At 29.2% G+C, this 15,632-nt stretch overlaps 1 long non-coding RNA gene across 1 annotated transcript in view; it reads left to right on the top strand.

The window, feature by feature from the left end:
• Positions 1-13,226, top strand: part of LOC122273164 (uncharacterized) — a 42,837-nt gene extending 29,611 nt beyond the window's left edge. The window contains exon 8 of the long non-coding RNA XR_011636675.1: positions 11,421-13,226. This is a non-coding gene — a long non-coding RNA (uncharacterized lncRNA). The remainder of the gene's footprint in view (positions 1-11,420) is intronic.
• Positions 13,227-15,632: the final 2,406 nt, after the last annotated feature.

Here is a 15,632-nt window from a genome sequence, read left to right as displayed (position 1 = left end):
TAGTGCCAACTCCAGGTGAACGAAATTTTGAACCAATCCAGAAGACAAGGAAACTCCTGGATAAGTACCCCCATAGGTACTGATTTGTTATGGGAACCTGGAGGACTTTTAAGAAAATTATTTTTTCAACTTTATATTGAAGTACGCCTAAAGTATACCCTAAAGTATATGCGAAATAAACTCTGGAATCTATAAATAAAATACATTTTCAAACAACTTAGAGTGGAACTCAAAAGTTTAATTGGTTGAAATAGCTGTCCTTGTAAAAATTTAATTTTGATTCTTAGTGCTAGGGGATATTCTATTTTCACATTCAATTTTTGATATTTAAATTGTAAAAATAATTTTTTATGTCTTTTAAAATTTTTTTTTTAAACTAGCTGTAAAGAAATTGTCTAAGAACCTATGTCTTTTTTCCTACGTAAAACTTGTTTCAGTATCGCCTGATGTAATTTAATATACTGCGTTATTAAATGAATAAGCCCAAGAAACTAAATATTAAAAAAAAACTTCATTGATTTAAAATATAATAGATGATAATAATTTTAGATAGATTTTGAGTGTTCAATAATTAATATCACTAGTCATTCCCGCCTGTCAAGTCTTGAGAATGGGAGCTTATATTTGAGCGCTCGAAAGATATCGATTTTTATTCCCCCTTAATTTTTTTAAGCCAGTGAAGTTTTTATCATCAATTAAACTGTTTCATATTTGGGTCTTGATCATTATATTGATAAGACTTTTATGTTCTTAAAAGTAAACATACGCATTTTAATATTTCAGCAGCATTCACGTGGTCCTTAAAAAGTAAGAGAACCGTGGCATTCATATTGCATTAATGAAGTTATCTTTAATTTTAGAACTAAAATTTTGAGACCAGATATTTTGAGTAAATGAAATTTAATATATTAACTTTGAAGTTTTTGGGCCACAATTTCAGTACCTTAAGGAACTTACATTATTTGGAACATTATTGTAAAATATGTAAATGTTGTAGAATATATAAAGAAATGCGCATTAAAAATATGTAAAAATGTGCAATAGAATAATTACTATAAAATCTTTTACTTGCACTTTCACGAAACTTTGTATGGAAGAAAATCGAAGCTATAAAAATGATTATCTCTAAAATTTTGATTATTCAGTCGAACTCGTTTATAACGAGCTCGGATTTAACGAGAACTCGGATTTACCGAGGGAAACGAGAATATTTGGTTGGATCAATGTTAAGTCTATGGAACAGAAGTCGCTTTTAACGAGCAAGACCCGGTTTTAGCGAGCAATATTTTTCTGTCTTGCAATCTTTCTCATATTTTTTTCAAAATGATAGTAATGAAAGTAAGCTGACAAACAAATGAAAGTAAGATTCAAATGAAAGTAAACTGACAAACTATGTAGTTATAATAATTTGATTTTAGAATGAAATCCTCGTAAAAATGAATTAAAAAACAGCATAATAAACTAAAATAATGTCAGATAAGCAGTTCATATATTCAAGCTCTAAAAGCTCAAATTTCTATCATTTGAATGAAAGTTATGCAGGGTGATATCTTTTTTTAATTGCTCCCTGTATGAATGTGTGAGTATGTACGTGTATATATATGCATAGCTATGTTTTTTGTATGCAAATTTATGTACACAAAAAAACTGACCTACTTGAATAACGTTTGATTTAAATGAGTTACTTGAAATATTCTAATTAGTGCATAATTTTTTTTAAATTCAGACTCAAAAACGTACTTTCTTCGAAAAAATATGCCTTTTTTTCAATGGATTTGGATTTCTGGCCCCAAATATATAGGGAATCTGGAAAATATGGTCCCTCATAGTTTGGTCATTAGAGCGATCCAAAGTCTGAACTCCTTAATTTTATTTTTATATGTTTCAATGTATATCAAACTTTTCAATGAATTGAAATTTTTTGACACATAATTGTAAATTTTAGTTGTCTAAGGATATTTCATGCGAAATATAACTTTTACTAAATATTTGTTATACTATTTTACTCCATAAAAGTAAAATAAATTGTTGGTTATATTTTATTGGTTATATATATTTACATCTTATTAAAGATTATAAAATTTTACATGGCAAAATACTAAATTTAAGAAAAATCATTCGAATAGTTATAGAAGAATTTAATTTTAAAATTTATATTACAGTAAAATCGATTTCTCTCATATTTTGCCATATGAAATTGCATTCTTTAAAATGTCATTTTGTGTGTCGTAATTTTGAAAATGATGCAAAGTTTTTCCGGCTATTGTTAAATATAATAATAAGGTACTTATTAAAATATATTTTTTGTGCGAAATTATCTTTGGATAAACAAAATGTATCGCTGTGTGCTGAAACGAATTTTAAAATAATAAAATATAATCCGATTATGTGATGATAATTTAGTATGACGAAGTTCCTCTTCTAGTAATTTGTTTGAATATTGATATTTTAATTTTTTTTTCAGCAATTGAAACTTCATAGCTTACTCACATTTTCTTAACTTTAAACTTTAAATTAGTTATATAGATGAAGAAAAATTTGCTTGAAGTATAGCATATTTTTCAAATTTGGTTTTACACCAGAATTCACAGGTCTGACGCGGCTTCTAGTCTAGATCTCTATTTCAATTTTGTGCGTAAAAGCAGAATTTTTTTAGCTTTTTTGCTATTTGATTTTTGTGTGTATAAGTTAAAAATAAATGAACTTAATTATAGTTTTGGATGTCATATGAGATGTGTAAAGTTAATGCTTTGGGTGCAAAGTGTCTATCAAACAAACCTTTTTATTAAACGCAGAGATGTAGCGGGTTCTAAAATTTTGTCTGATTCCTGGTGCAAATTAAATCTCTTTACCCGGACGGTTCCAAGCACCACTAAAATTTTTCAGCTATAGTTCGTTCACCAGAAGTTGGCACTTGACTCCGCCTTCATCACGTGGTATCCGACGATACTATTTTGCTATTTTTGGGAAGTGAACAAGGTTGCTATTTAGTGATCGTATGATAAAAATATTTATTTCTCAATCTTAATGTGCATTCATCAAATATTTCATAAATTTGATTTCTCTCTTTTGAGTAAATAGTTTAGCATTTTGCTGTAATATATTTCATTAGCTAGACTAGCGAAAGGTATAATAGCAGATGATAAGACGAAGTAAGTGACTGTTTGCGTTTGGCACGAATCAAGGGTTGTCTCAATTTCAAGTGCGGAGAAGTTTCTCTTCCCGTGTAAAAGGAATTCTTCGTCCGAGGAGGTGGAGCGAAGTGCCAACTCCAGGTGAACGAACTATACATGAGTATTGAAACATTTATGCAAAACAATTTAAAATGTTTCGAATTTTTATCAAACAAGGATCGTACAAGATATAGTTCACGCAGATTTAATTTTCTCCTAACTGTAATAAATGCTTGGTTTTTTTATTTGTAAACTTAGTCACGAATTTTTTTTTTATAAAGTTTCTGAAGAAAGTTGACTGTTCAGATGAAGAAGGATAAACGTAAAACTTTGCTATGAAAAGGAGACATCTGCTAATTGTAGACTTCATAATAAATTGGATTTTTCTATAGAATTAATAAGTACAGTTTCGTTAAACGTAGGATTTAACTGTTTAAAAAAAACGATATAGTAAATGAAAAATGTTTTAATTATCAGTTTTAAATCATTCAAAACCTAAACTTAATTTAGGGGAAGTGATTGATTTAAATAAAATCTTGTAGTGTTTTTCTATAGTTACAAATGTTGGACAAATATAAAATATATTAAAAATTATATTAAATTAAATTAATAAAATTAAAGTGATTTTGTTGTCATAATTCAATCTCATTATTTTAGTAATTTTGAACCTTCAAAAGATAAACAATTTACAATAAAACAAGTAGGAGACAAATTTTCTAGTAAAATGGGAATTTCCGATGATTAATTTTATTCATGCATGCTTCTTTTCAAAATTCAACGTGAAACAAATTTTATTAAAAATCAGACAATAAGTTTCAAAATGAAATGATTTCTGAGTTAGGTAAAAATATTTTGATTTTTAAATTGTATAAATTTTTGGTAAAACATTTCTCTCAGTTTTGACGCATGCTTTTATTTACTACAAAATTAATTTTTAATTTCAATTAATAATAGCATCACAATTATCAGTGTGGAGTTTGTAAGAAAATACTCATGTTTTGTTAGTAACTGTTATCTTATACTTTTATAAAATGTTAAACCTACAAATCCAAAAAATAAAAACATATCGAAATTACTAATTAGCAGAAAGCATGTTCAGTATGAGATTTAAACATAATGTATTTTATTTTATAACTGTTGTTGGTCAGCAGACCCAATATTTTGAGTTTATGATAACCAATGGTCAATTCCGTAGCCTTATATAGCCAAGAGAATTCTGGAAAAGTTTATTTATTATATTTATTACGTTATTAAAATCGCAAACACGTTACAAATATTTTCGATCAAAGATGCGTTTAGTTGATACTCATTTATTATCACTGAAATTTTTTTCCAGATTCCTCTTCCACAAATTTCTATTTGAAAAACAGTAAAAAAAAAGAGAAATCTGGAAACATATTTTTTATTATATTTATTACGTTTTTACTATATTTATTACGTTTATAAAAATAACATGCGCTTCACAATTATTTCGTTCAAAGATGAAACGAATTTATGCGGCTGGTGCGCGATGCAATTATTTTAGATCAAATATGCGTTTAGACACTATTCGCTTATTATCATCGAAATTATTAAGAGTCTTAAACTCTCAGATTCTTCCTCTTCCATCTCTTTCGAAAGAAACACCAATGAATATCATTTTGAGTATTATAATATTCAATAAATAAAGTAGTAAATACGCGTATTTAATTAAAAATACAATTTTAACTAAAAAAAAGGAACTTAAATACATTTATTTTACTAAAAAGGTAATTAAAAACATTTATTTCACTAAAAAGGGCAATAAATTAAAATAATTTAGTTAAAAATTGACAAATATTTAATTAAAAGAACGTCCCGAAACTCAGATTTAATTAGTAATTAGGTTTTACGAGCAAAGTAGTATAAGTAGTAAGAAACTTTGGCTTTCCGGAGTGACGTCACTTCCGGAAGCCAAAGTGCCCCTTATACTTCTGGTACTTATCCAGGAGTTTCCTTGTCTTCTGGATTGGTTCAAAATTACAAATTATAGAGTTGAACATTAGTAGTCGTGAACCTGAAAATTGGGTCGGTTGTTCAACGACGAATAAAATAAAATAGCAACATATACAAATTGTTATATAACTTTATGGAAGGTAATTTTAAATTGTAAAATGCAAAATTTGAATGAAATCGGTTGAATAATTCGAGATAAATAAAAATTTAAGTAAACTGACTTTTTTAAAATTTGATAACTCAGAAACTAATTGATCGATTGCTCTGAAAGTTTGTATTTTGTAATTAAAAGGATGTAAAAATGTGTAGAACATACAATTCAATATATTTTACTATTATTTAATAAACTAATAAAAAATAACAAATAATTATTTAAAATTATTTTGCTTCAAATATTTGTGTATAAAATGTTTTTTGTAATTTTATGCAAGCATTTTTCAATACATTCAGAAAGTTCTCGAGATAATGGGCTATAATCGAAGAGTGAAGTTAAAATTGAAAGACCCAAACTTTCCAACTCTCTCTTTGACATAACTTCAGACCATATCTTCCAGATTGCGGCTGTTTCCGCATTTGAAAATTAAAAACCTGAAACTATAGACAAACTTGTATGTTTATCCAGAACGGAATGCGCTTTTCTGTTCATTTTCGTAACTTAAAATATGGTATTGACTCTCTGTGCGTGAAAATATGATTAAATCAAAAGTTAATCAAGGTGTTCCCTTTTTCCATTTCATACATTGGACATAAAATAAGTCAATGAGAATCTGCTATGTTGATTAATATATATTTTAAGATATTGAATACGAACAGTTTAATTGTTTTTCTGAATCAATCAACAATCTTTTTACTACTAAGAAAAAGATAATAAAAATAAATAAAAATATTTTGTTACTGTTTTGCTTTTTTTCCGACTGCATATTTATTGCGTTGATTAAAATATAAACCTTGAATCCGAATAAGTAAATTATTTTCTTCATTTAAAAGTATTAAAAAAAAGATGAAAAAATTAAAAAAATGTTACTTTATTCTTATACTTTCAATTTGCTTGAAAATTTCAAAAAGCAATTATGTGATCCCATAAACCATCGATAAGCACGTTACATAAAAAAGAATTCGTAAAGAAAAGGATTTCTAAGGGACTTCGAAAAGTCGTCAATTTCACCTATGTCTAATCACACCCAGTCTCTAGTTTAACAATGTATGGGCAAAGTTATGAGTAGTGCAGTGAAACTACAATTACATAGAATTTACAATATATTTTACTATTTTTTGTTACTAATTCTTAAAAATAAATAAATAAAAACTAAAAAGTCAACTACAAAATTTTTTATTAGGTATTTGTAAATGAATTTTTGCACTGGCGCCGCCCTTGATTAAATCTAATTTGGACCATTTGTCAATACTGCGCAAGCGTAGTGCAGACGCAAAACTTACCCGTCTTCCGAGTTGGTCACACCCGGTTGACACACCTTCATTTGCTGTTTGGTGAACCTCCCTTCCTCAATGCAATAACCAATCGTTTAACGTGTTTCGGGAGTTCTATTTTATGGATAAATAAGTTGGATGGCGTTTATTATCATAACATTTTTGCGTATTTGTTGGTATTCTTAACTGTATATAAAGCTTTTAATACATTCACAATTTTATTCCTTTTTGCAAACAACCTATCACCTTCATACCATTCTAATTAATTCGTGTATTTTATATTGAATTCATACATTTTATCTGATTTTATTTATACCTCTTATCTGATTCTATTCACCTACTTATGCCATTTTATCAGTTATAATTTTACGACAATTAAAGTGTTCTGTGCATTTTGCCTTTCAAAATGTTTTATTGTATTGTTCGGCGTAGCTTTTCTGTTTTGGATTTTGTATCATCAATCAATCAAGAAGAAAAGATAAGTAGAAATATAAGGTCAAATTTTAAGTGCTCTAGTCTCTAAAAGTATGTAAAAAAAAGTTTTTAGTCTAGAAGTGTAACGAAAAAGTACGGTAACTAAAATATGAGGGACTGAAAAATAAGAAGAAAAAAAAAACGTTAAAAAAAAGATGATGAGTAGAAAAAATAGTCGGCATATGAAGGAAAATTTGCGAATTTGGACTTACTTGAAAAGATACAGAAAAGATTCGATATTGGGGGCATTAACGCCAAAGAAGCATGATAGTTTGGACGCTAAATGCCGAATTGTTATATTGGCGAGATGTAAAATGAAATGTCTCTCTATTGACGTGGTTGGAAAATTTTGTCGCCCGAACCAGAATTTTTTTTTTTTAATCTAGATGATTAATGGTGATGAAAAATGTAGATTAAGAAAATGGATGTTGGAAGTACAAAAAATTGTAGAGAAAATTCTGGATTTAGAAATAATAAACTCATGATAAAAAGCATGAATTTAAAAAAAAATAACGATCATAAACGTTGATAACAACAAAATTTCTTGCGAAAGACGAAATTAGAAGTAAAAATTAGAATTACTATAAAATATTGCAAAATAAAAGTTTTTGGCTAATATGTTAAACTTTTATGCAAAATGAAGTACCAGATTACGTTAGTAAGAACCTTTAGTTCTGTATAGTTCTGTGATGGTATAAAAGTTTGGTTATTTATTTGTGTATAGATTTAAAAAAAATATACATTACGTTATTTTGTATGTAATTATAATTTGTACCTATATTAATTTCATGAGATTAGCATGTTACTATGTGTGACGTTGTTAATATCAGCTGGCACACACGCAAATCATAGTATGTGATTCTTAACTTTTAAATGACGTAAACGAAGTTCAACGGCGAAAGAATTGCCAGAAAAGATGTGTTTTTCTTTTTTACTTCGTGTGTGAGATGTAGAGAAATTGAAGATTTCGTAGACCATTACTAAACGTAAAACATCCTCATTAGCATTGTATTTTGTCCATTCGCTGCTATATCATACAGATTAAGTTAAATAAACAGTTGCATTTTAATTGTTTAGATACAATAAGAAGGTATTAAATGTTAGGTTTCTCTATTATGTAAAAAACTGTATTAACACTTTTACTGTCATCAATATTTTTCGCACCATAAAAATTTCCTAGACACACAGGCTCTTTCTATGAGTAAGAGAAACGTTAATTATTCTTTTATAAATCAAATCACTATTAAAAAGAAATAGCATTTTAAACCCTATTTTTACCTATACATAAAACTCTATTTTTTTTTTTTACAACAGAGGAAGCCAGAAAAGGCTATTTTTTCCCCGAAATAATAATGCAAAAGTACTAAACAAAGAAATAAAAACGAAAGAGAAAGCCATAAAAAGTAAAACATAAAATAGATAATAGTACGAAATGTTGCGTCTTACAGTGATGCACATATTTTTGAGAAACAGCCACACACAGAAAAATATTTGTTCAAAAAGTTCAAAGTTTATTGCGTGGATTGTTCAAATCATTCAGTGATAAAAAATACAACTCGCGTAATCAAGATTTGTGTGACACTTTACATAACAATTTATTTAGTAGAGCTGAGATAAATTTTAAAAAAAAGCCTCTCTGCAGTGATAAAGTCTCCATTGCCTTTGTTGGTTGAATCTAGGTATTGTATTCTGAATTTATTCTACATAGGTAGGTACTTCATTTACGTTGCGCTAGATCTGTACAATAGACTATTTGCCATGGTCTGGAAAACATCTGAGGATGTTCCGAAAACATGCAGTCACAATTTTGATCTTCTGCAGAGGGTCTTCTCCTCCCCCCTGCTTCGGTAACCCGATAATCTGCTAGCGAAGACGAGCACTTTACGATAAAATTGTTTAAGGAGGACCGATAACGCGCACCCTTGGTGTCTGCGCAAGCTGATCAGCCGCGTAGGGACCGAGGGTGTGCGGTATTGGTCCTCGTTAAACTGTNCGTAAAATCTACTGATACTCCGTATAAAGAAAACTACTTAAATTAGGAATAAGTCCCTTAGAAGCGCTATATAAATTTAGTTATTTCAATAATAAACTAAAAATCTTGCCGTCTTAAATTCACATAGGAAATGCCAATTGAAATGGTTCGTTCGAAAAATTGTTTGGAACGCGTTTGGAAGGAGGCGGGGTGCCCTGTCTATAGCCCATCGTGCAGCTCTAGTGCGACGTAAATTAACTACAACAACAACAACAAGCTGATCAGAGTGGTCACCCATCCACTCACTCACCGCAGTGATCTTGATTTCGGTGTTCCGCTGCGAACTGTGTCTTAACGATCATTCCACTCCAAATTCCACGGGAATAACTTTTTTCTTGAAAATGTCCATTTAAAAATACCTATTTTAATAATTTCATTAATATTTCGTTCACATACATAAAACGAACAATAATCCAAAACAATCCAACATTTTATTCATAACACGAGCGTGGAAAGAACTAACAATCAAGTATCGTTGAGGCAATATTTTTCTTTTCCCCCGGCAATGGTTGTTTTCTCACGAATATAAACGCCCTAACACATAAACTAATTATCATCAAGTGTATGCTAATTATATTTCACTCGTCAATATCCTTAAACAGTGAATCGTTGCGTACTAAGAAAAGATGTTCTTTATGTGCGGCTTACGGAGTGAATTAGACTCTATCTTCAACTTATAACGATGGAGATTATTATAATAACTGATTATTATCGAATAAGGCTGCGGAAAACACATACCTTCGATGTTTTCGTTGGATATGATATACATAATATATCATGAGATTAGATAGTAAAACCATTTTTATCGCAAATTTTGAACGGCATCATCTTTAGAAAGCAATGAGGTTTCCCTGCATATTGACACTCCAATCAGGAAAACTTATTTACAGGAAAGATGAATGGAGAAAAGGTTTATCGCCTAATTAACTATAATTTGAATGCAAAGACAGCATTTTGCTGTCACACTCAAATTTAAGTAAATGTATGCATGCAACAACTGTAGATTTTATTCGTTAATCTTTTACAATAAGAAATTTTTTTTTCGTCGTCTTTTAAGTTTTAGATTTTTATTTGGCCACTAAATAAATTAAAAAGAACTTTTTCAAACTTCTTAGCTAAAAACGTTAAANATTAAAAATAAAAATTAAAAAAAAAAAAAAAACAGTTGATTATTCTTATTAGAAGGTTTTGAAGTATGAATTTTTTTTAACTGTCTGAAAACTGTTTAAGAAAGGATAGTCTTGTAAATATACTTTGCAGATCAAAAATTACAAAAATGAAAAAAATAAATAAATAATAAAAATATGGAATTGTTTCTTCTTAAAAAGTGAACTTTTAAATCTTATATAACAGAATAAAAATACGAAGTAGAGACATTAAAATTCCATTCCTACATTGCAGAATGTTAGATCCCATGATAATGAAATAAAAGTGTATTAAATGTTTTTTTTTTTTTTTTTTACGAGAAATTTCTGTGTGGAAAGCCTCAAATGAATTTTTAAGATTTGCATTCGTTACTTCCTTACCGTATCAAAAAGTAAATCGTAAATCTATGTCGTTTACACTAATCAATGTGCGTTTAATGTTAATCTACTAAGTACTATTAAGATTGAGTTCCAGTACATGGAAATATAACCATTAAGTCAAAAAAATTTCAAGGTGTTAGCTTTGCTATTTTGTTTGCTATTCACCACATACTTTTAAATGAACTGTCCTTCGAAATCCAATAAGTCTTAATCTTTCTTTAAGATTTAAGCATGATAGATTAAACAAAAAGATGTGTTCTTAAAGGAAGAAGTGCTTTTTTTTCAATTGCATATTTTTGCAGCTAATCTTAAACTCTACCATAAGTTATCCGTTCTTTTACATAAAAAAGTTTGCTATAGGTTGAATACCTAATGTGTCCAGATGGTTGAAGTGATAGAAAGTAACAAATTGCTTGTCCCGAGGCTCCAAGGTTCGAACCCCGAAACATAGTCAATATTTAAAAATAATATTTAAAAGAATTTTTTTATTACTTATTTTACAAAAAAAAATAACGTAAATAAAATATTCCTTTACTTAAACTTATTATTTTTTACTTTTATAAGTGCGTAATATAAAGAAAATGTTAAAGCAATAAACTGTCACTCATATACTGTATATATATAAATGGCCCCATACCTTCCCTTAATATTAACCTAAAATTTTCAAACTAGGCCAGATATTGTATTATAACAAACAATACTATCGTTTCAAAGGAAATAATTATACTACTAAGAAACTTATTTAAGAATCTAAGTCGAACAAAAAGTATTTGAAAATCAAAGTCGAAATAAAAAGTTTTTTATTGTTAACAGTGTGGATTTCCTTACTTTCAATTTTCTCGTATTCTTGCAACTTCGCAAGTTGATTAATACATGATGTGTTCCCGCTTTTTTTCAAAGCTTACAAGTTACTTGCATCAATTGTTTTCCTTAGTTATCTCCAGGCGAAATTTCAAAGTAGGCTTATTTCGAATTGTTGTATTAATAGTACAGTTTTTCTAATAAAAGTCGCAGAAATTATTTTAAATCGCAGACGTCAAGTTCTTACTTTTGAGATCTCATTAAATGAATTAAATACGAAGTTCAGTTATGCAAAAAATGCACTTGAAACAGAGTTATAAGCGTTGAAAACTAGCTCTAATTCTCCATTTCCTATACTACAAAACTTTTTTGGATTGTCAGATGCTTTCCTCGAGGAAATAATATTAAAGCCTATCGATGCGCAACCGTCTCTAAACTTTAATCCTGTTCTTCAATGAGTCCGGTAAGTCTGGATAAATTTGATTTCGGCACCACTTGAATTCAAGGAAAATGTTTTTTATCCGTATCCATAGTATCCGTAGAGAATAACATATCATGGAATGGTAACTAATTATTAAGCTAAGTAAGAATAAGCAGTAGGAGGTTTTACAATGTATGTCTTGGCCACACAAAATTAATACACCTTTCACTTAACGTACCTATTTGCACCAGAACCTTAAAGCACATCTTGAACCAGTGTTCCAATTTTAAAATGAAGAGAAAACGATATTTTAGCAGTGAATATACTGAATTATCGACTTTAATTGAAGACAATCCAGATAAAAAACATTATTGAATATCTTAAAGACACTGCATTCTTCGAAAACTTTTAAACATGTTTTTACTTTTGACCAGATGTTAAACGAGGTATTACCTTCTTTGGCACAAAAAAATAACTATCTAGCTAACAATATATGTCTCTTTATTCAATAATTTTCCTTCTCTTAAAATATTATATTTGAATTATCAAATTTAGAAAAAGGAAAAGAAAATGGCCTTTTCTGAGGAAAAAATGCAATGACTAGATGTCAGAAAATTTTATTTCAAAAATTAATTGTTTAAAAGCATTCATCTTCACTCAGTGATTAACTAAGGAAAAAAAATTATGATTTAAAAATTTTAATTTTTTATTTAAAACAATAGCCTGCCACTTATGCAACAGCACATATTTTTTCTTAGTTGCTAGCGATATTAAAGTTATATCGGGTCTAAAGTTTTTCCCCTTTTAAATAACAGGTAAGAGTACGCGTCATTAGTCTTCTAAAATGATTAACTCTTTGCTTAAACTACTTGCTTTTGCCCTATACTATTTGTAATTACAAAATAATGATGATTGTAAATGAAAAAAAGTAAGCAGTATTATATTTGTGAGTGCGTGCAATTAATCTCGTAAGTTTGAAAATTTTTCCAATCATATATATTTTTGTGCCATGAATACTTTTTAATATTTATTAGGCTTTGTAGGAAATACATTTAAATATGAATGAATCCATTAAACTGTTAAAAAGTGCAATAGATCCTATTCACGTCTCTTTGCCTTAATTGAATGTAGAATCCAAGAAACCTACGGAGGATGAATCCACGGAAAATAATATATCAAATAATCCACATAATATTTGTGCTTTTATTAGATTCTGGGAAATCTAAAGACAAGAAATCGAATAAAGCCTATACAAGAAAATCTAAAAGCCTTACGCACATTTATCAACTACAGAACCTGACATGTCTTCAAGCAACGAAAAATAATGTGCAAATAAATTCCGTGCCTTTATTAAATTTGAATTCCGAACAATCTTCAGATGAAGAACAAAATGAAAACTGCAAACTTTTATGCCTGCAAATTGCCGTTTATGATACTTTTAGATTGAACATAGCAAAGTTTGAATCATTTTGAGATAAATGTGACCCAGTATTTGCCTCTAAATATTATTTATTTGCTTAATTCTCAACTGTAAGAGAGCTGCAATGCTAAACATTTTATATCAAAATTCTAGTCTGACAGCGTAACAGTTCACATTGTGAACGGGTGACAATTTTAGTTCAATGAAAAAAAAAATAATGTTAAGTAATATTTTCAAAACAATGAAATTTCCAGATTTAAGCTCATACAGTTTTAAAATCATGTACTGCTTAGATTGGTGGTTATACTAGGTTCTCCAATTATAATTTGCTCTAGTTATTTTTACTTGGCATTTACTTCAGGAAATTCAGATTTTTGGTAATGGGTTTTAGTTACCAAAAAATATACAGCATGTTTCTGCTCAACTGCATCTATATATTATGTTTAGAGTACTAGTAGTTTTGTTATGTTTGGGGAATCAGTAAATAAAGATAATCCAATATTTTAATGAATACAGATAATTAGTCTATTATAGAAACTGTTAATTGTGAATATATTGGGTTAAAATCCCCTTCCAGTCTTGCTAACTGCAGTATGTTTTCGTGGTTTTTCTCTCCATGTACCGTAAATGCTGCTTAGTTCCATCTAAAAGTCTTCCACGAAGGCTAGTTTCGCCCAATACTTGATCCCGTGTCTTCGTAGTCGGGTACAAAATTATAAGTCTGCGGAGTTGATTGTCGTAAACTCCAAATTGGGACGGCTGTTCAAAATAAATAGTCAAAAATATCCAAAGTCATTGATAAGAAAATGTGTCAATTTAAAAAAAGTATCTTTTTGTATATTGTAAGTTATTTGTTAGTATAGGTCAAAATTAAGAAATGTTGCTACTGGCCATTTTTAACAACGGTTACTTCTTAATAACACTTTTTAAAAATTTTAAGCAATTTAAAAAATACCGTCGATATTACTAATGTAATGTGATGTGCCTAAATCACTAAAGTGCATTTTTATACAATAGTCTTTTTTGGTAGGTTGGTACTTAATTTACGTCGAGCTTCACAATGGATTATTGGCGTCTGGGAAGCATCCCTGAGCTATGCTGATTTTGATACTCTGCAGAGGGGATGGCTCCCCTGCTTTGATAGGCCGACGACTTGCGCGCGAAGTTGAGCACTTTACTGTAGAACAGTTTAACGAGCACCCTCGGTCCCTACGCAGGCTGATCAAAGTGGTCACCCACCCGCTTACCGGCCACAGCCAGTGATGCTTGACTTCGGCGTTCTACTGGGAACCGGGTCTTTACGATCAGTCCACTACGGGAGTCTTTTTTGAAAAGGTTTTTAAAGCCAACAGTTGTTTTTTAGACGCTTTTAACAGTTCTTATAAATTAATGATAGTGATATTGATTTGACTTTATACGAATTTAGTTTCATAAAAACCACCTACTTGTTTAGTGTGCTGAATTCGAAGAAATCACTTAAAAAGTTTCAACTGTAAAATACCTAGCCATCCTGACTGAGAGTTTGTCCGCAATAATTTAGCTTAATGCTTAAAAAAGTATAAGTGTGGAACTACTCGTTTTTTTTTTTTTTTTTTTGTCCATTTTCTTAAACACGTTTTTTTTAACTGTGTCCCAAATGATAAGCTCACATACGTAATGCTATTAGTAAAAAATGGCATTTTTTGACACGAAACACCAAAACCATAATTTCAAATTAAGATTGATAATGACTTTTCGCTTCAATAAAACTATCTGAGCCTTAAAGCACAAAATTAAAAAAAAAAGCAAAATATTGTTTCAAGAATTATTTAAAATGTATGTTAACATTTTTACAACGTATAAGAGGCTCGCATTTTGTAATAATGGATTTTATTTTTATTTAGCATTAAAATAGTATTTAAATTTAAATCAAGTTGGGGAAAAAACTTACTTTAAAACTGTTGTAATTTGGTAAACAGTTTGATCCAAATGCACTACATAAGTTTCTAAAACACTTTAAAAAAAGATTTTTAATAAAGAGAAAGAAACAAATCTAGATGAAAGTTTGGAATTTTTAAGGTTCCTCTTCCAAAAAAATTGTCACTACAACACTATACAAAATCAGTTGAAAGAATGCATTTCTTTTTTTTAAATTTCACAAGTTTGTCCTGAATTTACTATCTCAAAAGTTTTGTAAAAAGTATTTTTTGTCCTCCAGATTTCGCTGTTATAAACGGACACACATAATTTGTGATTTGGCGCAGCTGTACCTTGAGATTTGGCATTTTTCGAACTTAATCTGGTAACCCTTTAATTGCTTTCATACTTTACAAAATAGTATTCGTTCAGTTCGAATTTTGAAAACTGTGTGTTATACCTAGCGAATTTCAAGCGACTTATTTAA

Source organism: Parasteatoda tepidariorum, chromosome 4 (assembly GCF_043381705.1).
Source record: "Parasteatoda tepidariorum isolate YZ-2023 chromosome 4, CAS_Ptep_4.0, whole genome shotgun sequence".
In the NCBI taxonomy this organism is placed as follows: Eukaryota; Metazoa; Arthropoda; class Arachnida; order Araneae; family Theridiidae; genus Parasteatoda; species Parasteatoda tepidariorum.
The sequence above is the reverse complement of the archived record's forward strand: the minus strand, read 5'-3'. Positions and strand labels throughout refer to the sequence as shown.